We start from the raw sequence: 26,374 nt of genomic DNA, 5'->3' as shown, positions 1-26,374 counted from the left end.
ACCAGATAGAAGAAGAGTGGGATTTAAAAAAACAAAAAACAAAAAAAAACCTACACACCAAGAGTGTTGTGCTAAGGCGCTAGTACTCTTTTTTTGCTCTTCTTCTTCTTCTGCAGTTCTTTATGGTCTCTTGTGTGTTGACATGAAAAATAAAAATAAGTGCCAATATGATTGACATGTACTGAGCCTTGGACATCACTGGTGTTCATGCTTGACATGTAACTATTAATTACCATGCTTAATTTTTTATGATCACACTTCATTTTCTGAATGAAGTGTGATCATCAAAGAGTTCCTTTGCAACTCTTGGAGATGTCCTCAGTTGCGTGGGATCACACATCGTTGGTAGCCAGTAAAAGAGGTAAACCTGCTGGTACATTTCCGTCCACTTGGGCTTCAGGGATTCACTGTCGTTGTCTTCTTGTTTTACAGATGGAAAAACTGAGAATCAGAGCAGGCTAATGATCTCTCGGACTCTGGGCCACTAGGTAAGTGAGCCTCAGATAAAATAGACTTCTTGTCTGTATCACCTAACCCCTGCCAGGCCCCGCGCCCAATCCGGGGACTTTTCTATGGTGTGTGATTCACCTATGAAACAATGAGGGCTACGTCAAGGCATTTGGGTTTTACTTGCACTCGTCGTCTCTGTTTGTTCCTGTTGTTCAGTTGCACTGTTTAACAGGAGAATTCATGAAGACTTCCTAAGGCCTGGCCTGGCCTGCACTGGGTCCCTCCCTGGGAACAGTAGCGTTCATTCAAACCTGTCTTGTACGCAGCTGGTGCGACACGCCTTTCATGGGTGTCACAGAGCAGAGAGCACTGGATTAGAGGGTTAGCAGATCTAGCTTCAGGTCTCATCATGGTCCATGTATCCCATGGATTTACTGATAGACATTCATTCTCATAAACTCCACCCCCACTACCCCCAGAATCTTTAGTGCCAGCCACTGTGCTGTGGAAGTAACAAGGTAAATACAGCACTAGGCTTTGCCCTAGAGGAGCACACAGCTCTGCGTAGTTTATATGGTATTTTGTGATCTTCCCACAGGTTTGTAAGATAGAAAGAAGTCGTAACTGTTGTTTGACCATGATTCAGAGTTGGCCAAGGGGCAGGGTAGCACTTGATATCGAGACTTACAAACACCAGAGCATTCGTTCCACTGATGGTTTTAGCAATGAGCAGGGATGTTTGAACCTACCCCTCGGCCGGCAGTATACTGTTGGGAAGATGGGCCCTTTGATGGAGCCCATGCTGATGCAGGGGTATTTTCCGCACAGCGTTCTTTCCTGGGTCCTGCCGACTCTAGCAGAAAGCAACGCCTTCTGTGTTTGAGAGAGAGAGGGCAGCCATGGGTTCTGGACAAGCTGGTCACCAGAGGGAAAGCTGCTGGGGGCCAGGATTGCTCTTGCCACGCGTCTGGGATTTAGCATATCAGAGAGGATCTGCCATGGTCCAGGGGACAACAGTCCCCTTCTTGAGCAGTGACCCTGCTGGAGGCTGCTGCTCCCCACCAAAGCTTACCGATCCCCCCGGTAGCTTCCGCCTTTACAGAGCCTCCTTGCCGCAGGCATGGCGCAGAGTGCGGCGGGGATCAGAGGCTGTGCTGTTTGTTTACGGAGAAGACAACTGCTTGCAGAGGAGGCTCTTGGGTTCCCTCAAAGTCAGGGATTTCAAAGTGTGCAGAGACACCTGACCCAGGTGCCACTGTTTCAGTGTCCGTGTGTATTTATTTGTGTGTGCGTGATGATTGATTCCTTGATGTACTTACCGCAAGAGAGAGCACACCGTGTGTGTGTGTGTGTGTGTGTGTGTGTGTGTGTGTGTGTGTGTGTGTGTGTGTGATGGATGGGATGCATGGGGAAATGCCGCTGTGTGTGTCTGTGTATCTATAGATCTGGCTGTGTGTGTGCGCGTAATCCAAAGACAGCAATTTTTGTGAGATTAGAACGCCTTGATGGGGAGATATTCTTTCCCACATCTCCCAACCCCGCCCATCCCTGCACAGGGCCGGGCTCCGTCTTCACATAGGCATGTTGAACGTTTTGACTGTGTTTAACCAACTTTCCCCTCCCTGTTTATCCGGCCTTCTTCCCCTTGACCTTGCGCCCTGAGTGGATACCGAAGTAACACCCGCTTCAGCTTCCTGGCATCCATTTGTTAGAGCGATGTTGTTTGAGAGAGTTACACCATTGTAATCCTCACCTGCAGGGACTGTACTTTACGCGGCGTGTCTATTATACATGCACGGAGTAGATACGCCTTTAACAGGACGTCAGAATGAACTTTCACTGCACTTCATTAAACTCCTTGATGACGAGGGGCAGCCGGCCGTCCTTTCCTCCTGGCTGGAAGCATCCACCCTCCCTTCCCCTCTTCTTCGGAGTCAGATAAAGATACCTGTTGTTTGAACTGATCTCCCCTGGTCCCTGCCCCCTCCCTGCCCTGTACCGCCAGCATTCCCACCTCAGGGCTATGTGATCTCTCTACTTGTTTTTCTCTAACAGGGCTGGTGTCCAGACTGACAGGTGATAGCTGTAGTACACCTGGAACCTGAGCTCCCGGTGTCTCATGAAGCCCCAGCAGGGAACTTTAGGGTCTTTGTTCGGGAGGTGCTCTGGGCTGACCGTTCCAGGGCCCGATCCTTTCTCTGTCGGTCCCTTTCAGCTGCACCCACTCGGCAGGACTATGCGTGTACGCGAACTCTTTCCTTCTTGGGCTGGGTTTCTCCTTGTCCAACATGGGAGGAGGTAAAGGCCTGTTGAAAGCAAGTCTCATTCTAGTCAGCAAGCATTTTGCCAGGTCTCCGGAGCAGAGCTGGTTCCCAGAGTGATTATCTTTCCTGAGCCAAACAGCCAGGTGCTGTGGGACAGGAAGCCAGGCCGACTTAGCAACAGACTTATCAGGCCGCATTACAAGAATGTTGCCTCGTGTAAACAGGCCTGGCTTTGCACGGTTTTGTTCCTGTCGGTGCACCGGCTCAGCTTGGAGCTGGGGCATTCTGATTTGCACTGCACCATGGCAGAGGTAACACGCTCCTGGGGTGTAGAGCTTTGCATCTTTCCTGTTCCTCCCTACGCTCACCTCTAAGAAGCTGACGAGTACAGCCAGTATTTGTGGTCTAGATAGAAGGCCCTGCTCCTGGCTGGCAGCCGGTTGACCATCGGCAGTAACCTTTGTCTTAAGATATGACAGGCATGCATTTGATGCCTAGTTTGTCTGTCTGTCTGTCTGTCTGTCTGTCTGTCTACTGCTGATACTGGGGCTTAAACTCGGGGCCTGAGCATTTGGTCTTAGCTCTTTTTGCTCAGGGCTGGCACTCTTACCACGTGAGCCACAACTTCACTTCCAGCATTTTACTGGTTCGTTGAAGCGTCTCGTGGACTTTTCTGCCAGAGCTAGCTTTGAATCACGATCCTCAGATCTCAGCATCTTGAATATAGGTGGGGATCATCAGTGCCCGATTCTGGCCTTTTATTGAACCAATCTGGTCTACTTTGTACACGTCATTGTAAACTGCTGTTGAGACACATCCTCTATCTGAGCAACGGAGACCCCCCCACATCATCGTGCATTCTACCAGTCAAGTCTCTGCTGAGGGGGAAAAGGCATCTTTCCCCAATTCCCAAAGAGACCATAAAGGGACTAGAAATGCCTCTGTCCCTTCTGGCTTCAGTTTCCTTGCTGCTGAGGTGATAGATTGTAAAGGAGATGCGTGATCATCCTTAAGCTATACCTGGCAGGTACAGAATAGCTGTCATTAGTAGTTGTCATAGTAACGGAGTAGGAGCCATAGGAATGGTGCAGTGTTGATCATGGTTATTTTTGTAGTACTTTGTATTTTTTCTCAAGGTTCTTTTACATTTGATTCTCTCAGCAACCCTAACATTAAAAGCAAGACTAGGATTACTCTCCTGATTTGGAGATAAGGAAACTAGGACAAAGAGAAATGTGATGTGACTTGTTTTCTGCCCGCCCCTGAAGGCCTGGCCTGGAGCCAGCATGGGCCGTGCGGGTTGTGGAGTGGGGGTGGGGGGTGGGGGGAGCCGGGAGCATCCTCTTCTCCTGGAGCACAGGCGCCTCTTTGTCTCTGTCCTCTCGGCCTGGTCATCCACCTTCATCTTGGGAAGCCTGCCCATTTGTTTGGGATATTCCGCCTTGTTGTTTCCAGAAACTTGACCAGGCCAGCCTCTGGTCCTAGTGGCTGCAGTCAATGGCTAAGAATTAGATCTAAAGCATTTCAGTCCTGCCACACACCGAACTGGGCCTGTTGCTGGCCTTCAGATCTCCCCAGACAGACGGTCCGGGAACAGGAGATGGTGAGCACTCAACCCTGGTCTCCCAAGTCCTTGTCGTTGCTGCTTTAAATGCTTGTTCCACCTCTTTGGCCAACACACATTCAATAACCACCTATGATGACATCGTGTATCCTTTTTTCAAGATGAGACAACCAGGTTTCAAAAGAAAGAAGTTAACAGAGCTAAAATCACATAGTTACTTAGTGATAATGTTGGGACTTGGGGATATTTAAATGGGAGAATTGATGCCGTTGGTTTATACAAAGTATGTAATACACAATGGCCAGCACACGCACACGCACACACACGCACAGAGCACCTGCCATGTGCATTGTAACTATTGGTCCTGCTGCGGCCCTCTTCCCTGTACAGTAAGGTTGTTGAGGGTAGAAACTGGATGGCCCCCAACGTTAGCATCATGCAGAGTTTATGACAACTGAGTGATTAATGATTGAACGACGTACGAGGAGTAGATTGTTAGCTCTGTGCTAGGCACAGTGCTCAGTGCTTTATCTATGCAGTCGTGTAGTGGTTAGCAGTGAGGCGAGTTCTGGGAACTATGAGGTGAGATGATCTCACGGATGTACAAATGTCATAGTAAGCGTTACCCAAATCTACACAGTACGTCGAGCCATCGCCGAACCCCCTACGTGATAAGCGTAAGATACACGAGGCTCCCGCTGGTGTGACGTGGCCTTCTGTTTTATGGTAAACCATTTTTAGTAGTAGAGTCCACCTCGAAATCATGATTAAAAATATTACACTATCTACATACACCAGTGCCACCGCCATTTATAATCAGCATCTCGGCCTGCTCACCATGGGTCATCAAGCTTTGTACTTTTCGACAGCCAGCAGTGCACAGGTTTGTTGACACAGCATCACCACGGACACATGGACAATGCACGGAGCTCTGACTGAACGGGACTGTGCCACTAGGCCACAGGCGTTTCTCAGTCCCATCAGAACCTTTGGTGTGTTCGCCTATGCCAGTACTCGGGTTTGAAATCGGGACTTGGGGCACTAGCCCTTACCTGCTTTGCATCAAGCGGACGCTTGGCCTCTTGAGGCATACCTCTACTTCCAGCATTTCCTGGCTATTTAGAGATAAGAGTCTCGCAGTCTTTGCTGCCTGGGCTGGTTTCAGATTCTCAGATCTTAGCCTCTCGAGTAGCTAGGATTACAGATGTGCGTCAACAGCGCCTGGCCCGGTATAATCTTACGAGACCGTTGCTGTATTTGTGGTCTGTCATTGCCTGAAACATCTTCGTATGACTGTCACGCTGTTTAATTTCCCCAACAAGACAATGAGGTACTATTGTGATAAGTGTTTAAACTAAAGACAAAGCTTACGCGTAGAGTCACTTTCCCGGAGCGCCCAGCTGAGCAGTGGTAGAGTTGGCCTGGGACCAGGGGCTGTCGGGCAGAAGGGCCGTTCCTGTGCGGAAGGCCTGTCCCACCGGGTGTCACCGTAGGCCTCGGGCACAGCTGAGGCCCCTGCTCCTGGCGGGATCGCCTTTGGAGCCGTGGCTCTCCCCGGAGCCTGCTAGCCCGAGCTGTGTGAGCGTTCCACGGAGGAGCGACAGAGCTGCTGAAGACCGAGCAGCTACAGCCACGTGTGGACGAGCGTGCCAAGCCACGGAGAGAATTAACAAGGAAACAACGGTGTGTTTCCTGGGGAAGTAGATGTTATCCGTCAGCTACAAGGGAGCGCAAGGGCCACATCCAGACGTGCATTCGCCTCTCCCCTCCCCCTCCCCCTCCCCCTCCCCCTCTCCCTCCCTCTCCCGCTGCGCTCGATCTGCCCCCTGGAGGTTCCCTGCCCTCCGTCGCGTGTGGTCAGGATCGCGGGAATGTGCCCCTGCGTCCCTCTTCCCGCCGCGCAGATGGAGTCTCACCCACTTTTCAGCCCGGGCGCCCCCGGCACCGTGATCCTCCCAATCCCAGCCTCCCACACGGCTGGGCACAAGCCCCTGGCCCCCAGCTGGAGCGGCGCCATCTTTCAAGCTCCCCGGAGAACACTGGAGCTTTTTTTTTTTTTTTTTATTCCACAACATTCTCTGGGGGGATTTCTTGGATTGGCCAAGTCCACGGCCACCCGATCGCTGGCGAGTGGAGAGGAAGGGCTTGGTGCTCCTCTCTCCGGGGAGGGCTTTCCCGCCAGACCTCACGGACCCGCGGCTTGTTTCATCATGCGCAGTGCCATCTTATGCAAGCCGCAGAAATGGCACGCCAGCTCCATCGCCACCAGATAATTGACCCCCTGTGGCTTTATCCAAAAGGTAGCAGGAGCATGTGCGCGCGTTCTGTGGACGTTCAAGAGCAGGAGGCCGAGGGAAGCCAAGCAAGGCCGCCGGGGCGGAAGGAGGACTCTGGCAGAATTCCTGTTCGCCACGCCCGGAATCCGGAGGCCTGCGCTCTGGAGCGCTGGTGTCTTGCTCAGTCGGTGTCAGCGCGGAGACCTTGCCTTCTTACTCCACGGCGGAGGCGAAGGTGGGCAGACGCCTTGCTCTTTTGTAGCCTAGCACTGGGCCCCTAGGAGGAGGAGGATGCTAATCTCAAGGCCGCATCTTTCCCGCACAGCAACGGTTTTCAATCACGCTCTCTTCCGAGCCCAGAGGGCTTAGGAAATCCTCCCTGGGACTTGCCTATGAGATAAGCAGACGATTCTCTGCGGACTCCTGCGCTCCCCCTACGTGGCCGGTCCTCTCCTCCTCTGCGGCACCTGGGGCTTCCTTTGTTGCCATGCACAGGCTCCACTGGGATGGACCCTTCTGGCCATGCTCCTTTGCACTCCACGTCCAGTCCCCACTCATGCGGTGTGTTCTCATTGGTCACCGCCCATGTGCGTGTGATTGGGTAGCTGGAGTTTTACTCCTGCTTGTAATTCCTCCTTTGTGCAGAGCCAGGTGCCCCCCCCCCATGCCAGCTACGCCCTAACCTGGGCCCACCACACCGGTGTCCGGCCTTCAAGCCACTGGTGGATGAGATCAAACTGGTGAGCATCGTCTCTGAGCGGCGTTTTCAGTGCTTTTCCCTAAGTCACCAGTCCAGCCGGCCCTGGGGGCCTGGGTGATTCAGCCCCGTCCCCACCCATCCAGTGGGAAGCTGCGGTGCTGTGGCAGAGGGCCCCCGGGGGCTGGGCCTGTGTTCGCCGCCTCGGCCTCCTCTGCAGAAAGCGAGCAGCCTGTGGAGGTCAGTCCTGAGCTTGCCTGGCGTGTGCGCTTCTAAACAAACAGCTCCCTCCCGTAGGCAAGCGGTGCCGACTACGGGGTTCAGATTCCTCGTGTGCGTTGTCCTGAACCACATTAGACAAGGGGAATCGCAGAAGAACTGTGTGGTAAGTAGAGCACGTGTCCTGGACACTCGGATCAGGGTTTAACACCTGGGTTCCGCTTCTCATGAAACTGCTTCATCTTAAGGAAACGGCTAGTCTTCTGCCTCGGCTTTCTATTCGGCCACACGTGCCTTAGCAGCCTTTTAAGCGTTTGCTTGGAAACCCCCACTAAAGGGGGTACCGCTATTCTCCCGTCATCCTACACATCGAGAAGCCGAGGCACCAAATGGCGAGGTGACTCTTCCAAGGCCACACAGCTGAAGGTGAGGCCAGACTTGAAACGCAGAATGTGGCCACAGAGACAGCCGCGCTTCTGTACTCCGCTGGGTGTGCGTGCATCGGGGATGGGGTAGGACTGAGTCCTTCTCCAAACACCTGCTTTTTGTCAGTGGCTGGAGCTGAGCCATGCTCATTCTCCTCGAAAACCGAGTCTCCCCGTTTGCTCTGCCTCTATAGAAATAGCAACTTCTCCTCGATGAAGTACGGTACTCCAAACGGGAACGAGATGGCCCTTGTCCGGCGTGTGGAGGGAAATGAGGTACTAGATTGCTAGCTCATCTCCTAAGCCCAACAAAGCTCTTCAGTACTTGGCGTATGATCTGAATCCCACTGAGATGATGCATCCCAATAGCAGTGCAAAGGAGGCCCTGGGAGGGAGCCTTGGGCGTTCATTTGAGGCCTCTAAGAGGCAGCAGAGGCTGCTAATTGGGAGTCAAGAAGACCAGATTCCAGTCCAGGCTCCGCCATAAGTTTGCTGTGTGATTTGGGTAATCCTTTAACTTCTCTTTTGTTCAAAATGAATAATTACTTTAAATGGCTACTATGTCAATAATACATATGTATACACATGTGTGTGTGTGTGTGTGTGTGTGTGTGCTAAAAACATCTTGCTAATGAGAGTCTTCAGCTTGAATCATCAACTGAATTGTGGGTAAAGGCTAACTCTTCTACAATTACAGGTCCGGAGAAGAAGTGACTAGAAAAGGGGGGGAGTAGAGTCAGTCCAGCAGGAGATATTAACTAGGTGTGGGGAGGCGCGGGAGGGGCCAATGCAAATGTAGCAGAGGGAGTTCCCAGAGACGGGGGTTTGGATTAGAGATGTATGCGCAGCACATTGAAAGGGGCAGGTGCGCAGTATCAATAACAGTGAGGGAGAAAAGGAAGCAGGCCTGAATGGAGGGAGAAGTTGAGCTCCAGTGTACACATCACAAAGGCTTCCGCTGACTCCACCCCAGTCTTAGGGCTGGGATGGCCCTTTAGAGAGCTCGAATCAAGCCAAGGACACTTGGCCTTACTCTCTCCCCTGAAGGTGTGGCTGTCAGCTGCCCGTTGTGCTGTGTTGAGGCCAATCACGCAGAGGGACTCAGCTGAGAAGCCAACAGCAGGGGGCGCCCTGTCTGGTGGGTACCTAGTTCCATTCCTCACAACGTGAAGGCAGCCGTCCGTCCTTCCTTGCCACCCACGTCGGGGACCTCTGATTATACTGGCGCTCGTTACCAGTGGGTTCCAGTGCCCCGTTCCCCGCGCCTTTCCAAACGCAACGCTCTGGGTGAATGCCATCAATTGGCTGGAATTGGCTCACAATGAGGAACTTACTCGCTGCTTTTGCCCTCTGCATCTGTAGGAGACATATATTGATGGTGTAATAATAAGTCTTCAAGGCTATGATTGAGCTTTCAGGAGCGAATAGTTGGCAGACCTTACATATCTACTGGAAAATGTGATTTTCTTATATTTTCCCTTATTATGGCCCTGACCGCATTCCATTTAAGCATTGACTTATTTTCCTCTTGCCCTACTAAATGCACTTTCTCCTCTTGATTCATTTCTGTTTCCCTTGTTTGAAAGCACACAGCTACGGTTCCATCCCACGGTCTTGCTTCAGCCCGCACCGATTCCCCGGCCACTCTGGTCGTCTGACTCTTCCTCTTTGCCTTTGTAACCACAACACATCCATTCTAACCAACGAAGACACCAAAGCTCAAGATAGTCACGTCTCCTGAAGATGAGACATCCCGCAAGAAGCGGTGCTGGACTTTATCTTACTTAGAGCTGTGTTTCTTAAAGCAGTGTTAAATCTTGACCTTTGAGATATTTGGGGGTGATCTCTCCTTGACTCTTGCTGGGCTGAGAGTGCCACAAACTTCAGTGAATCCAACAGATCATGTGCATCACTGCTAGTGGTGAGAACTTCCCCACTCCCCCCACGCATCCTTCATGGGCTGGGCATCCTTCATCTGCTTTCCCCTGGACAAGATGCTCCTGTAGTTCTGGGCACAGCCAGGCCCTGGGAACGGTAGATGTTCCGTTCAATTCTGGAGCTATTCTCACAGGCTTTGGAATCATGCGCTGGTTAGGACTGAGAGTACAGCCAACGAATGGGCTGGTTAGGGCTCTTGATAAATGAGACTGTGGTCATTCCAGCTGGCCAGCTGCCCCAAGCTTGGCAGCACCACTGGGGACCCACTAGGTCTCTGGGCTAAATGCCTGTGCTCAGATCTGTCACTATCCTCCTTCAAGGAAGATGCATTTGTTCAAGGGAGGTCTTTAGCTTGTAGCATCAGGCAGGTCCTATCAAAACTAAAGAGAGCAACCCAGTTGGTAGTAAGGAGGGCCTATCCAAGCCAGGATTCTGTGGCAGATGTGAAGCTACACTTTCGAGCGTACAGACATAAATCCAGCGATCACTCTGCGATGTGGGCTCCTGTTGCTTTTTGTCAGTTGTTTTGGGTATTGTTTAAACGGCACACGTGGGCCTCCCACTCCCGGGGGCGGTGTGACTTCTGAGTGGTCTCATCAGCTTGTGGTACCTCCTTAGCACGGGATGGCGTACGCAGAGTGATCTTCGTCTTCACTCCTTTCTCTGCTGCGGACTTAGTGTGTGACCTTGGAGAGGTCACTTGTGCGCGCTGATCCTCGGTCTTTGGTGTCGATATAGGAAATGGCCACTGGGATGCCTCAGACTCCGTGCTGTCAGCAAAGCCACCGTGTAACGTGGGTACTCTGCCTGTGATGTCTCTTCCAGAAGGGTGTACGAGACACAGACGATCTACAGGACTTGAGTGTTCCTTCAAGGAATGAATTACTTTATTAAATAAGGAATGCTACAATGGATGCTGGAATTTCTTTCTGGCATGCTTTCTCTCTTGACCCCAAGAAGGGAGGAAGTTATGTACTTAGTACCTCATCCTAACACAACTTGGGAAACTCCTGATCATTGTCTCGTTCGTTCTTCCCCTTCCAACCATCTTCTTTCTGAGCGGGTAGAACGAGGATGGATCAGAAGAGGCAATGTAGAAGGGCCCCGCCCATGTGCTGACTTCTCACCCTCTCCAAGAGGAGTCTTCACATTTATCAAATAAGGCAGGGTGCTAACCCCCTCCTTGCTGGTGTGCTCTATGAATCTCTTGTGATAACACACATAAAAGTGCCCCAAATAACAAGCATATGCCCATATAAGAATTTGGGGTTATGGCTTCCGTCTTCGGCTAGTCTTCACTTCTTACTTTAGCCTCTTCACCAATAGCTCCCAACACAAGTTCAGAAATATGTTTTCTCCATGTGCATAGCTTATCCAATAAGCTCTTTATGGATAGCTTTACTCATACCCTTCCCAATCAACGTGTTTTACTTATTTATGCATCTGTCTTCCTCTCTAACCTCCAATATATTTGAGAACAAGGTCTCATCTTGATGGCTTTATAGCCCCAATATGTAGCAGATGGTCCATAATTGTGTCAATAAATAAATGAAGAGAAAGGAAAATGAGCACCATGCGTACCCACCACACACAGCTCTGGACCTGGAAGGCCTCACGTAATCCTCATGGCAACTCGGAAGAACTGGTGCTCATTTCCACTTCTAGGGGAAAAAAAGAAAAGAAAAGGGAAAGGAAGGAAGAGAAAATGAGACCCCATAAGGAAATATCACCGACTCAGAAGAGTAAGAATTTTTAGAGTCTGGAGTCCAGAGCTTATTAGCCCATTTTCTTTTGTAAAAAATGTTGAATGTATTTTCATTATTCTTAAGTAATTATACAAGAGGGTTTCAATTTAACGTGTCAGTTTATAAGTATGATGCATCTTGATGAATGTCACCTGTCTCATTATCCCCTCTCAATCCTCCCAACCTCCAGCCCATATTTTTTCTTTTTTTTTTTGCCAGTCCTGGGCCTTGAACTCAGGGTCTGAGCACTGTCCCTGGCTTCCTTTTGCTGAAGGCTAGCACTCTACCACTTGAGCCATAGTGCCACTTCTGGCTTTTTCTGTATATGTGGTGCTGAGGAATCGAACCCAGGGCTTCATGTATACGAGGCGAGCACTCTACCGCTAGGCCACATGCCCAGCCCCCTCCAGCCCATTTTCTACACTGGGCTCTCTCCTCCACCCTAGTCTGTCCTTTTTCAGATGCTTCTTGCACAAGTAAATGGACAAATCATATATATTTAATGCATGTTAAATACTATAACATTTAATACTATATCATGAGATTATCGCAGAAAATAATAGGAAAAGAAATAAAAATCACCTTCTCTCTCACTACTTTGAGCAAGTCAGCTGTTTTCATTTTTCTACATTCCCTGTAGTCTCTTTCTTGCGTATTTTTTTTACAACAGCATTATTGAGACATAGTTCACATGCCATAAAATCTACCCTTTTAAAGCATACAAGAATATTCAGAGTTGTGCAAGCACCATCACTATCTGATTTTAGAATATTTTATCACCCCCAAAAGAAACATAGCATTCATTTGCAGCCATCCCCATTATCCACTCCCATGCCCCCCTCCCCGACTCTGACAACCCCTAATCTACCTTGTCTCTCTATGGACCTATCTATTCTAAGCATTTTGTATTGATTATATTGATACATTTATACAAGATGTTGCCTTTATGTCAGATAGCTTTTGCTTTCCATAATGTTTTCAAGGTTCATTTATGTTTCAGCAAATGAATGCACGCACGTGCGCACACACACACACACACACACACACACACACACTATATTCTGATGGCCCATTTATAAGTTAATGGGCATTTGAGTTGTTTTTAATCCTTGGTTATTATGGATAATCCTTAATTATTATGGATAATGCTGCGATGAACATTTGTGTGCATGTTTTTCTGTGGGCATATATTTGTAGCTCTTTTGAGTATATCTCATACCTGGAAATGATATCCTAGCTCAGATGTAATATATGATTCTGTGACTGTCATTTTCAGGAACTGCCAATCTGTTTTCAAAGGTAGCATCAGCCACTTACAATCCCAACAGAAATGGATGGCATTTCCAACATTCTCCACATCATTTCCAGTGCTTTTTATTGTCTTTGTGGTTTTTGGCATCCTTATGGGTATGACATGGACTCTCTGGTGGCTTGGATCCTCTAATGGCTAATGATGCTCTGTGCCATTAGATGTGATTATTGGAAACTTAAACAGTTTAGTTGAAGAAATGACTGTTTAAGTTCTTTGCATATTTCCTAATTGGGTTATTTGGTTGTTGTTTTAGTTGTTGACTTGTAAGAGTTCTTTACATATTCCGGATGCAAATCACTTATATGTAATTTGCAAATGTTTTCTCACATCTTTTGAAGGAAGGGATTTTTAAAATGAAGTCCAATGTATATCTTTTTCTTCTTTTTTTTTGACCAATATTTTTATAGTTACATCTAAGAAACCAATGCTTAATCCAAAGTTGTAAAGATGTATCCTCATGTTTTCTTATAAGAGTTTTATAGTTTTGTTTTCTACATGTAAGTCTATGATGTGCTTTAATCTTATATATTGCATGATGTCTGGGTTTCACTGTATTGCATAAATTCATCCTATTTCTATAACATCATTTGTTTACTCATTGATTTCTCCTCGTACCCTTATCAAAAACCAGTTGATCATAACTATAAGAACTTCATTTCTGGGCTCTCAGTCCTATTTCATTGATAATATAGATAGGCATCGTTATAATAATATTAAGTCATCTTAACTATTGTAGCTACACAGTGATTTTAAAATTGAAAAGTGTGAATTCCCTGGCTTTTTGCTTCTTTTTCCAAGATTGTTCTATGTCCTGTGCCTTTCCATATACATTATAAGAACCACTTGTTAACTTCCCTCTCCCTTTTCTTTCTTGCTTGTGTGTGTGTGTGCGCGTGCACACACTTGCTGATCCTGGGGCTTGAACTCAAGGCCTGGGAGCTGTCTTGAGTTCCTTCTTGTTCAAGGCTAGTTACTCTACCACTTGAGTCACTGATCTACTTTGGGCTTTCTGGTGGTTAATTGGAAGTAAGACTCTCTTGGACTCTCCTTCCTGGGCTGGCTTCAAACCATACTCCTCAGATCTCAGCCTCCTGAGTAGCTAGGATGACAGATTTGAGCCACTGGCGCCCAGCCACAATTGAGTGTTATACATTGATCTTGTGTTTTGGAACCATGCTAAATTTATTATTTCCTGTCATCCCACCCTTTAGGATTTTCTGTGCACATGAGGCCATGTCATCTGTGAATACAGGTGGTTTTATTTCTTCTTTTCCCATCGGAATGACTTTTTCTGGAATAATTTCCCTTAGAAACTCCAGTCTAATATTAAATAGAAGTGATGAGAACAGACACTTTGTCTTATTTCTTTTTTTTTTTTTCCAGTCCTGGGGCTTGGACTCAGGGCCTGAGCACTGTCCCTGGCTTCTTTTTTCTCAAGGCTAGCACTCTGCCACTTGAGCCACAGCGCCACTTCTGGCCATTTTCTGTATATGTGGTGCTGGGGAATCGAACCCAGGGCTTCATGTATGCGAGACAAGCACTCTTGCCACTAGGCCATATCCCCAGCCCCTGTCTTATTTCTAATTTGAAGGGAAGGCTGTCAGTCTCTTCTAACATTAAGCAGGATATTATCTGTGAATTGCATGATGGCCTCTGTCAAGTTGAGGATTACTTCTGTTCGTGAAAGAGTATTAGATTTTGTCAAATTCTTTTTCTCTGCTTTTTCTTGACTTCAGAGTATAGGCTTTTTCCTTTATTGTCTTAATATGGTATATTTAAGCCCATTTATTGGCTTTTGTATGATAAACCAACTTCATATTCCTGATAAGTCCAACTTAGTCATGGTACATAATTCCTTCTCTATGTGGTATCAAGTCAATAGTACTTTATTGCCTGTATATTTTTAGAGGATATTGATTTACAATCTTATTTTCTTGGGATGTCTTTGTCGAGTTTTGGAATCAGAATCATAAAATGAGATGTGAAGAGTTCTCTCTTATTTCTTGCAAGAGTTTATACAGGATTTACGTTTATCTTAACTCTTTTTTTTGAAAACTTTAAAAAGTTGTGATGAGAATAAACTTATGACAGCTCATAGTTATGTCTGTTCATACGCTTGTGTCAGGAAAAATATATCTATGAGCACTAAAACTTGACATTGACTTGAAGACTGAAAAATCTCCCTGTAGACCGGACAGTGAATCTCTGCCATTATGCCTCGCAAGATCTCAACTGGGGAAGAGGGTGGACTGATGTCATTCCTGACTTGCTTCTCTCAACAGTTCTAAACATTGCAGCGCAGATGCCTAGATGGATTCTCCTTTGAAGCAACGTGTTCTCCTCCATAGCAGATAACAGATTGGCCTCTCTACCACATGCTGAATAAGACCAATGCTTATACCATTATCTCCCCCGGAATCCATCCTTATCCTCCTAGAAAATCAAAATATCCACACGTATTAATAGCTCAGTATCCAGGAGGTTAACAAAAGGGTTCAGTGTTTGTTTTTGTTACTTTTTAACATGTGAAATGGAGGAAAGATTATTCTTGGCTGAAACTGCTTGTGGCAGAGGAACAAAAGTCTACACGGGCATACTGAAATACAGTACTTTCACTTGACTATAGATAACAATGCCAGCGTGAACATTTCTAAATGGGAGCCTTGGACTTGCATCCATCCATTCAGTCAGTCAGTCAGTCACTTCACTAGTTAATGCACCAATTACATGTTAAGCTCCTTTCCTCTTACTGAAATGTCTGCTCACACAGGAAGGAATCCATGTGGGCCCTTGCCCCAGAGGAACTCCAACATGGGGCAGGAAGAAAGGCATTGGATTCTTTACAATGAATCCTCAGCCTGATCATGGCCGTAGCAACGAGTGCATAAAGAAACAGCACAGAAATGTGGAGGGAAGAGAGGTCAAGGATGGACCAGGCTAGAAGCAATGTGTTCTGCATGGAATCTTGAAGGCTGCATGGGAGCTGGCCCAGTGGGAACCACGCAGAGCCAGGAGTGCCATGCGCGTAGAGTCCTCGTGCACAACCAAAGCCATTCTCAAGGGCCGAAAAGGGAACTTGAGGAGAAACAGGTGGCAGGTCTTGAAGAGCTCTGAACTCACTTTTCCCGCTAGTAAAATCGAGACACTGGTGTTCCCTCTTACGGCGGGATAATGGACGGATAGAAAAGCTTCCCCCACGCTTTGTAAATCCCTGTTGTCAGCTGGACGGATGTAAGTGAGATCACCGATGCCGGCACCTACGCCGCCTGGGTTCAGATCCGCGCTCCCCACTCTCTGTCCACCCGGGACAGACGTCTCTTTCTTCCTCAGAAAAAACAGAAATGAGCCTAACACCTCCTCCCGTGCCGCTGTCGAGGGGAGTCCGTGTAATGATTCCTCTACCGTCCGGGCACGACAGGGGCGCTGAGGAAACCGCCTTTGAATCCGACCGTGAACTTGGAGCTCTGCTTTGCTCCCTACCATGGGGGCCGCATCTCCCTCCTCCCTCTCTCTCTCTCTCTTTCTCTCTCTCTCTCTCTCTCTCTCTCTCTCTCTCTCTGCAGCCTAATGCTTCGCTTGACATGTGGACGGTCAAATGTTTCTGCAGTTGGAATTTATTTCCAACTCTCAACCCTGTATTCATTCCAGGTTTCTGTTTGGGTGCAAAAAAAAAAAAATGGCCGTGACCTTTTGGAAATCTGAATAAATCGATGAAGAAAGATGATCTATTTTGCAGAGGGAGTCAACTAGGGATGAATCCATTTGGGGCTCCAGGAGGCCCAGGCTGGGTCCCCCCCCCCCCCCCGGCTCCTGCTTCACTAACCTAGCCTGGCGGCCCCGGATTCTCAGCTGAATGGCAGTGCAGTGTCCCCTTGAGCTGCGGGGACTTCGTGTTTACCTGAGAGCGCTATGTCCTTCACGGTGCTTCATGCCCCATGGCCCTCCAAGAAGAGAGCTGGGGGAAGGCTAAACGGGACAGGAGAGTGCGGAAGCCACCAGCCAGGGGCCAAGGGGGTGAAGAAATGGGAGTTACCCCCAGGACACTTGCTTCAGCAGCAGCCCGGAGGCAAGCTTCCTTCCCCAGTCCGGCTCCAGCTGGTGGCATCCACTGCCGCTGCGTCTCCATCCAACTAGGAAGGAGCGGGCTCAGGGCCTCCCAAAGCCGGAGGCAGGATCTGGACCTACAGGACCTGCCTTGCTGGGTCTCCAGGCTCTGGGATGAGGGAGGGAGCCGTAGCTTCCTCCTAGAACTGCTCACTGCCGTACCAGGCACGGAGGGATGGAGGGGGTCTTTGGGCCCCTTGGAAGCTACAGCGAACTCTGCCTTGGGAGAGAAAGGAGGAGCAGGGGAAAGGCTTTGCGAGCTGGGGGAGGAAGGTGTCTCCGTTGATTTGTGCTGCTATAACAACACATCCCAAACTACAGGATTCATCAATAACGGGAATTCGTCTCTGGTCGTTCCGAGAAGCCCATAGGCTGAAGGCCTCTGGGGAGGGCTGCTCTCTGCTTCTAAGATGGCTCAGTCTGTCTGTGTCCTCCCATGGCGATGAATCCTGAATCCTCAACACCACAGAGGTGGGAGGGGAAAAGGCCCACTGGTTCCCTCCTTTTCCAAGGCACTAGCTCAGGCAGATGTCAGTGGGCTCAAGCCTGTAATCCTAGCTACTCAGGAAACGGAGGTTTAAGGATTGTGGTTTGAAGCCATGACTCTTATTCACAGTTAACTATCGGAAAGCTAAACGTGGAATTGTGGCTCAAGTGGTAAAGCACCGTCGTTGAGTGAAAAAAATTTAAGACACAAGGGCTAGACCCTGAGTTCAAGCACCAGTACCAGCACAATAATAATAATAATAATAATAATAATAATAATAAAGAACAACTAATTCATGGTGTAATCACCTCCCAAAAGCCCCACCTCTTAATCCTGTCGTATTGAAGAGTATGAGGAAGGGGTCATGTTCATTCCATGGTGAAGAGATATTTGAAGCTGGGCACTGGTGGCTCATACCTCTCACCCTAGCTACTCAGGAGACTGAGATCTGAGGATTACAGTTGGAAGCCAACCAGGGCAGGAAAGTCTATGAGACTCTTATCTCTGATTAATCACAGAAAAAAAAAAGCCAGAAGTGGTGTTGTGGCTCAAGTGGCAGAGTGATAGCCTTGAGCAAAAAGAAGCCCAGAGAAATCACCCAGGCCCAGGGTTCAATCCCCAGATCCAGCAGAAAGAGAGATTGAGAGAGAGAGAGAGAGAGAGACAGACAGAGAGACACAGAGAGAGACAGAGACAGAGAGACACAGAGAGAGAGAGACAGAGAGAGAGAGAGAGGTGCATCTTGAAAGCTGAGGAAGAGTTCACCAGAGAAGGAAGCAAAGAGAATCATGCTGCGATCGGGGGCTGAGTGTGTGGCTCACACGTGTGTGGAGGATGTAGAGCTCACACGGATAAGGCTCTGAGTTTGATCCTCAGCATTGCAAAAAAAAAAAAAAAAAAGGATTTCGGGGGAGTTGCAGGCAGAGAGAATGTCTGCACAAGGGCTCTGAGACTGGGCAGGCCCTGGACTCCTGAAGAGAGGAGAAGTTTGGTGGAGCAGGAGTAGAGCGTGGTAGGCAGGCGCAGGAAGTGGGAGGAAGCATGCGTGGCAGGGGGTAACAGGGTCTGGCTCGGAAGGGCCAGCAGGTTGGGCTATGAAGCACATGTACTTAATCCTTCTGAGTGCTGGGGGAGACCAAGTAAGGTCAGCCTAAAACAGCCTTGAGTTGAATGAAGCCTTGGACTAATCATCCATTGAAGCCCAGGGCTCTAGAATAAGGAAGTTGGGCTTCAACCCGAGGAAGCCCATGCTGACTGTTCTTAAAGCGAACCCACCTGATGTTGCTCCCGGTAGAACTGAGTTCCCAAGGGCTGTGACTCGGCTTTTGCCTGCAGCACCCTCTCCAAGGCCTTCTGGGCGGAAGCGATTGGGAAATACCTTGAAAATGAACCTCTGACACCTTAGAGAATTCGCTGAGACTGTCAGGTTGGCCTCCTTCGAGCAATCGCCGCTGTCAGTGGACTTCTACTTCAGATAGACCTTCCTCCCTGGACCGAAAGCCTGAAGACAGGGCCACGGGGATTGGGCAGTGTGTGTGGGGGGGTGTTGGAGGTGGGGGGTGTTGGTGGCTATGCAGGGATCTGCCAGTGTTGACACACATTTACCAGCCTGCTGCCCGTGCACGCTGGCCTGTGCGTACTAGGAGCGTCCGAGTCCTGTCTGTATCCTGGGGCCCCCTGGCGCTTGTCTGAGAGGCTCACACAGGCGGACGTGTCTGTGAGATTACCCTTCAGGCTCGGTTGGTTTTAGAAGATGCGTAACTCCTGCCTCACCTTGAACACAGTCCTGTGGTTTGTGATTTCCTGATGCTGACAGTGTCACCACACTTGCCTGTCACTTATGCACACGTGTGCGCGCGCACGCACGCGCGCGCACACACACACACATCCAACATCATTCCCCAGGAGCCCTGAGCTCCAAGAATTCCCGAGAGACCGCCACGGGCCACTTGAGTGGCTCACTAATGGGCTTGCGTCCTTTCTCAGAGAAACAGTGCAGGATAGGTTTCCAGAAATGAGATTTTAGTAGTGGCTTGACATCCATAAAATAGAACAAAGATGAGAAGAGGTGATTTGGGGTGCCCAGCCAGATGCTGATTTGTTGGTAACACTGCGGTAACATCTGGAGCCGGGGAAATCTTTCTGCAGGTCTCAGAACTCCTCCCGCCATCTCCATTAGAAGCAGGCCTTGGTCTTTTCATCTCAGTCTTTAGCCCAAATGCTGATGGTGGGATGGGCTGTCTTGGAGGGTGTTTTGAGGATAATAAGTCTATATAAGGGCCATCAGTCGGTGGTACCCTGGAAGATTCCTTTTCCTGGTGTGGATAATCTTCGAACTTTGTGTTTCTAGAATATCAGCCATCTTCTTTGATGCTAGGGACTGGTATCGCTATCCTCTGAAGCATTAGCAATTCCCAAATCCTCTTTCACTGAATCCTCTTCGGAACAGGTAGGAAAATAAGCACGGCATGACACCCAGCACCTCGTTTTCCCAGCAGGACTTACTGGCCACTCCCTCTCCAGCCCGCCTTCTCCTCTCTGGAGCACATTTGGCAAGCAGGAGCTTTGTATTTTCAGCAAGTGTCCTGAGGAAAAGTTGTCTTTTCCGGCCTTCGGTGGAGGAGTTGTGAGCCAGGCTCCGTAGGGAGGCTGCAATGGGCCTCCAGGTGAGCGGTGCTCCCTGGCAGGGAGGAGATGAGGAAATGTCCCACCAGTGTGGGAGCAAATAGACCAGACGGTGTGATCAAAGTCTGTAGTTTTAGAGTCACGAGGTTCCTGGTTCAAGGCCCGTCTTTGCATTGGTGAGCCGTTTGTCAGAGGGATAAGTGACCATCGTGTCTGCACTTCCCTGAGCCTCCGTGCCCTCGTCAGTGAAGAAGAATGATAACCTTCCCCTCTGCAAAGAATGCCGGGAAATGCGGCGGAATCAGATGCATGAAATCCATAGCGTTATCCCGGGCTCAGAGTAAATTATCAACAAATGTGAGTGCCCCTTCCATCTGGAAGCTGACAAATTCAATTAACCAGACCCGCCCATCCCCACCCCCCGCCCCCCTGCTGTTCCCCAAACGTTGCAGCTCACAGAATCATAAATCTTGCATTGAAAAGGAGCTTCATAAATCACCTGGCACAGCCCCCAGTGGCGGAGCTCTGGCGTGCTTGGCTCCGTGTATTCCCCAGTCCTGCTGGCTCAGCCTACAGGCCTTACTATAAGCAGAATTCCCACCAGCACAGCCAAAAAGAAGGAGTGAGGCTGTCCATGGATTCCACAGAAGGGCTAATATTAGCTGGGCAGCGGGATGGGGATATGCCTATATTTAGAATCTGTATCCTCAGCCTTTTCCTGAGGCAGGCTGGGTGGAGGGAGGAAGGAGGGGTAGCCGCCAGAAGCAGGCCAAGCAGCATGCGCTGGGACCCCCTTCGTCACTGCTGAATGACTTCCTGGGTCCCCAGGAAGTGTGGAAGTAGGCAAGGGCGGCCATCCAGAAGGGAACAAAGGGCGACTGAATCAGCAAGGATGGTGGGCGGCAGCGGCCTCGGTGGACTCCATGATCGCGGGTAGGCAATGAAGCGGTAGAGGGATGAGCTCTGTCTCACTCCGCTCTGAGAGTAAGAGAGGGACGAGCCTGGTCTCGTCCTCTGGGGAATACTTTGGATGGAGGCGTAGAGGTCACAGGGCACTGGACCTAGGCCACAATAGAGAAGCAAAAGGTGTGACTACTGTGTTCCTGACCTGCTGCTGCCTTGTTCATATTGTCACAGAATGCCTCACCTCTCCCCCCCGCCCCCCGCTTCTTTCCAATGTCTAATGTCTGGTCTTGATCTAATGCCTTCCCGGTGAATACTCCGTGCCTTCCAGAGGCCCCGTGCACTCTTCTGTGCAGATTAGGAGAAGACTTCCGTCAGGCAGACAACTCCGCAGCAAGGCACAAGATGGAGGGAGCTTTTGAGCGCCATAGTGGAACCACTCAGGCAGGAAATTACTGGAATAACCAACATGGTGGCCTGCCCTGACATACTCCCTAGATACACCATATCCGTGCCTACGCCGTGGGGCCCTCCTACCCTCCTCTCTTACCACAGTGCCTTACCAACTTGAAGCGACAGCCGGCCATTGAATGGCACGGTCAACAGCCCGAGGACCCCTCCCAGAGCTGGGTGATTCCCAGCAAAGAACTCCCCTTCACCATGTCTAGGTTTACCATCCCTCAAACGAGAGAGGTGAGAACCACATCATCGCCAGGCCTCTCAGCCTCGCAGTCTATTTATCTGTTCAGTGTTAGGTGGCCTAATGAAGGCATAATCAGAAACACATGTTGTGTTCTACCCTCGCTCCAAATAAAACCCACATGGCCTAAAGAAAAATAGAAAAGGCTTAGGATTCCCCCTGGTCTGGCTTTCCTCTCCCTTGTTCCCTTCTGCTAGGACCTCAGGCTAGCCCAGTAGAACGGTCTGTGCAAGCGTGCCAAGGGTTTCCGATTGCCCAGGGAGAGGCAGCCTCCATTCCCCTTGCCCTCGGGCCTGTATCTGCCGCCGGGGCCCTGAGATGGGCCTGCGCACAGATCTTCCCCGAAGAGTCTTTGGGAGGTTTGCAGACATTGAGTGCATGTTTTGGGTTGCGTACCTCACTGTCATGAAATGGTTACTGGACTCTTTTCTGAGTTCCTTTTTCCTTCTTGAAGAGATGGGCAACAGCAAGAAAGCCCTGGGGGATACAGAAAGAACCAATCAGAGAAGGAGGAGGCAGAGGGTTTGGGTGCCTGCCTGCCTGCCTGCCTGCCTGCCTGCCTGCCTTATAGAGTTCTGTTCTTGAAGTCAGTTCGCTTGTTTTCAGGCTGCGGGCGACAGCGTCTTCTCCCCTGCAGATTGCAAAGCCCTCTCTTTGCTAGGCTGACATAGAAACAGGCTCTCCCCGTCTGGCTTGCAGGTAGTTTTTATACATAAATAAATAACTTGAGAGCAGCTGGCTTCCAGGTGAAATGTTTGCATGTTGTTTGTATCAGGGAAGCAGAGACACCAAACAAAAATGTTGCAGGATTAAAAAAAAAAATACATGAGCAAATATACTACTCACACATTCCGGAGCCTCCTGAGACTTCTTTAGGGATTGTTTATTCCTGTGAATAGATTGGAACTTGATTTCTTTTTAAATAAGAGTATGTCAGAGCTAGAAGGAATATAACAAAATTATTCAATCTGGAGGATTTCAAACTTTTCCTGATCCCCACAGCCTCTCTGTAGGGTATTTTTGTGGTGATCCACACTATATAAAATAGAGAAAATCAAAGCTGTTCTCGATAATGGGGGTGGGGGGAATGAATGTCCACAGACTCCTCTGGGTGCAATATGAAAGAAAAGCCCGGGGTTCTCCAAGATCCCCTCCAGGAAACAGGCTCAGCCAGAAGGCTTCTTTCTGACCAGCAGCACATGGCAAATGAGTGGTGAGCTGAGAATGGAACCCAAAGCCACACCGAGGGCAAGGTCACCACACAGTTGAACTCAAATGAAAATACTCCTGTCCCTGGGATTCGTCCCTGCCGGAACGACCCGTGAATGTCAAGATTCAAGAACGCCTAAGCCCTGTACGTAAGATGTCAGAGTGTCGTCATGGTCTTTGCACACAATCTATGTACAACCTCCTGTAAACTGTAAATCATCTTGACGTTACTCACAATACCTAGTGAAAGTATAAATAGTCATTATCCTGTATGCTTTTCAGGGGAGGAGTAAGCGCTTTTTTTTTTTTCTGCCAAAGGCCATTTGAATATGTGTAACATCATTCGTGGGCCATACAAAACTACCAACACAGCCAACACAGGCAGATGCCACGGGCAACCAATGAGAACTATCCACGTCTATCTCCCCACGAACCAAATGATTCTATCAGACCTTAGATACCCCGAGAGGGGGTCTTTAGTTTCCCACCCCTGGAGGAGATACTAGCCAAATAAATTTCTCTATTTCTTCCTAATATTTTTATCCTTGGTCGTTGAGTCTATGGATGCAGAAATAATGGCCGTGTAGATAGGATTCGCTATAAATCTTTCCTCAATAGACCAAACCAGCCATCTTCCTACTGCCTTAGGATGTAGTGGTTATGTGTGTCACCTTCTCCAACCCTCTCCACACAACATACAGCAAAAAATCATCAGATACTGTGCCAGAAGTGACGGCTATGTATTTAAAGGAGAGATTGTTTTTCCTGCTGCCTTAGAGCTGGGTTTTCACAGGAGAATCGCGGATGATGGCCTGGAGACCCGGACCTTCCACTCCGCTACACAGGCTCCTCTCTTATCTGCCGACCAAAACATCAAGGGGATGGAAGAAGCTGCTTTAAACAACAACATCAAAAAGTAAAAACAGAAAAAAAAAATCAGGTGCTTCTCGTCAATTGCAGGCTCCTTCCAACAAGCAAGCCATCAACTCGATCCACTTGACCCCACGGAAAGAGACTCACCCTGTCACAACTAACCTAAGACACATGAAGCAAAGTCTGTATCTTCAATCACTTCAGGCCCATCATTCATCTTCTTGGCCTTAACAAACTAGAGACTAAAAAAAAAAAAAGCCTGGTGCTACCTGTAAAAAGAAAACGTAATCCCCCGTGATTAAACCAGGGACCTCCCTCCTTTTGTACCCCATCTAGTTGTTCATGTTTGATCTGCTGAGGCTCTTAGGACCTGAGGGGATTCACCCACACCAGGGCCTCCCGCTGAACACGCTACTACTCCCTCATTTGCTAGCCCTGGCCGTTTCAACCTTTCAGACACAGCCCATGTAGCCTTTCTACAAATGCGGGGGGGGGGGGGGGGCTGATGCACAGGGAGTGACCGGCTCTTCTCCCTGTGACTGGCTGCCAGATCTTTCAGAACTGTGCAGCCTCTCACCTTGAATGAGCAGGAGGATTCGTGAAAGGCATATCTTGTCCCTGGCCCTCTCTTCCGGTTGCTTCCTGGCCACTGAGAGGCGAAAGCTTTGCTCTACTACGTACCTCCTGCTGTGATGTCCCTGCCTTGTCACAGGCTCAGAAACGATGAAGCCAGCCAATCATGACCCAAACACATCTTGCTCCCTTTAAGGAGAAACTCGGCTTCTCCCTCATATGTTCCCTAACGTGCTATTTCAAGGTTTGTTCCCCACATGAACTAATGCCTGCCCAATGGTCCTGATCGCCTGTGCAGGGCTTAGGTCCTTCGCAAAGCATTGGTAGGACGTTTCTGGCGGGCCTTGTGAGGAAGGGTCAGCCCTTAGAGGTAGGGATGGCATGAAGCCAGCTCCAGTCCTGGCTCTGTTGTGTGTCAGCCAAACAAGCTGACCGCTCTTGAGTGGACATTTCTTTCACTTAACAATGAGGACTGTACAACACGGGATTGCTTTGAGAAGTGATTGAAGCAATGCAAGGAGCCTTCCAGACCATTCACCTGGCTTGCAGTGGGGGCTCCACAAGTAGCTATCCCTTCCTTTCTAGTTTCCAGAGCAAAGTGGTTTTCCCCAGATCAGATCTCAGTACCCTCTGCCTAAAATTTCCATCAGATACTCGAGGGCAAGAGGAGTAAGGGAAGGATAGTTCCCATATATCTTTGAATTTAAGACCAGGAATGTGCTAATCTTAGAATATGTAATACTTTTTGTATCTCTGAAATTGAGGTGCATCTTGCAGTGGAAGGCACGTGGTAGCTTAACTGGCATTATTGTAAGAATCTCCTCCACCACCTTTTTAATTAATCATAAAATAACAATACCTTATAATTTACCAGTTGCGGTTGGTAGCACCTTTAATTTGATGAAAGTGAATAGGAAGGACTTACCATGTGCCAGAAAACATGCTAGGTCTATCTTATGTCAGTTGAACAGCAAGAGTAAATAGCTCCTATTTTATAGATGGAAAGACTGAGGGCCTAACAGATGAACAGATGGGGCAAGGACACAGACTTAAATAGTGAAATGAGGATTTGAGCCACTGTCTGCTTGACTCCAAGGCCTACTATGCTCTTAGGGGTGGCTAGGTGGGGAGGCACAACTGGTTTATCTTTGCTTCTGAGCACCACCACCACCACCACCCCTCCACCCCCGCCCAAGGAAGTCCACGCCTAGGGCCTGTAGGGTCCTCTACTTTACCAAGAAAGCATAAAGTTACTGGGTTCTTTCCTGTGTCTATCAAGCATATTCTAGGCCTGGGAAGTTCACAAATAAACAAGACATATCTGGAGTTCAAGTCCAAGAAATTCAGCCCATTTAATAAGAATTTTAATAGATCCTCACAGAGTTCTGTGGTGACACATAGGAACAAGAAAAACTTCTGGGATGAAGTGATCTTTTAGCACAGCAAATTGTGGAAGATGGTAGAAGCCAGGACTGTGGAAAAAGCGCATGAGAAGAGGTCAGAGAGAACAAGGCTACCATTAGAGAATCTATAAGATGGAAATTCATACCACCAATGGGGCATTCAAGAGCTTTATGGCCATTGAGCAGTTGGAGTAACATGGTTACTCCAAGTCAGTATTTATTGTAGGTGAAAACTAAACACGAATTTGAGAGACTTAATAGGAAAAAATATAACAGGCCCCGGTAATAGTTTTCCTATGTTGATTGTGTCAAAATTATAGCTTGATAAATCTATATCTATCTCTACCTCTCCCTCTATCTATGTAGTTAATTAATGCCCTTTTTTCCTTATTAGAATGTGGCTACCAGAAAAATTTAAATTTGCATGTAAGTGGCTTCCATTTGTGGCTCCCATCACGTTGGGAATTGATCCATCAAACACGGGGAGCCACTGGAGGATGGAAACATTGAGAATGTAAGCTAGGGAGATCTATCAGAAAGTTGCTCAAACTGATTCAATCCCTAAAACAACTCTAGATGGAAAGATGTTTGAATTCACATGCATAAC

General features: G+C 48.7%; 1 protein-coding gene across 3 annotated transcripts in view; it reads left to right on the top strand.

The window, feature by feature from the left end:
- Nucleotides 1-431: 431 nt before the first annotated feature.
- Tenm4 (teneurin transmembrane protein 4) overlaps nucleotides 432-26,374 on the top strand; it is a 567,737-nt gene continuing 541,794 nt past the window's right edge. For all 3 annotated transcript variants that reach the window (XM_048361201.1, XM_048361200.1, XM_048361199.1), the window contains exon 1: nucleotides 432-488. The gene's annotated coding sequence lies outside the window, so the exon portion shown is untranslated. The remainder of the gene's footprint in view (nucleotides 489-26,374) is intronic.

Source organism: Perognathus longimembris, chromosome 13, assembly GCF_023159225.1.
Source record: "Perognathus longimembris pacificus isolate PPM17 chromosome 13, ASM2315922v1, whole genome shotgun sequence".
Lineage (NCBI taxonomy): Eukaryota > Metazoa > Chordata > Mammalia > Rodentia > Heteromyidae > Perognathus > Perognathus longimembris.
Note: the sequence above shows the minus strand (reverse complement) of the source record. Positions and strands in the feature narration are given on the sequence as shown.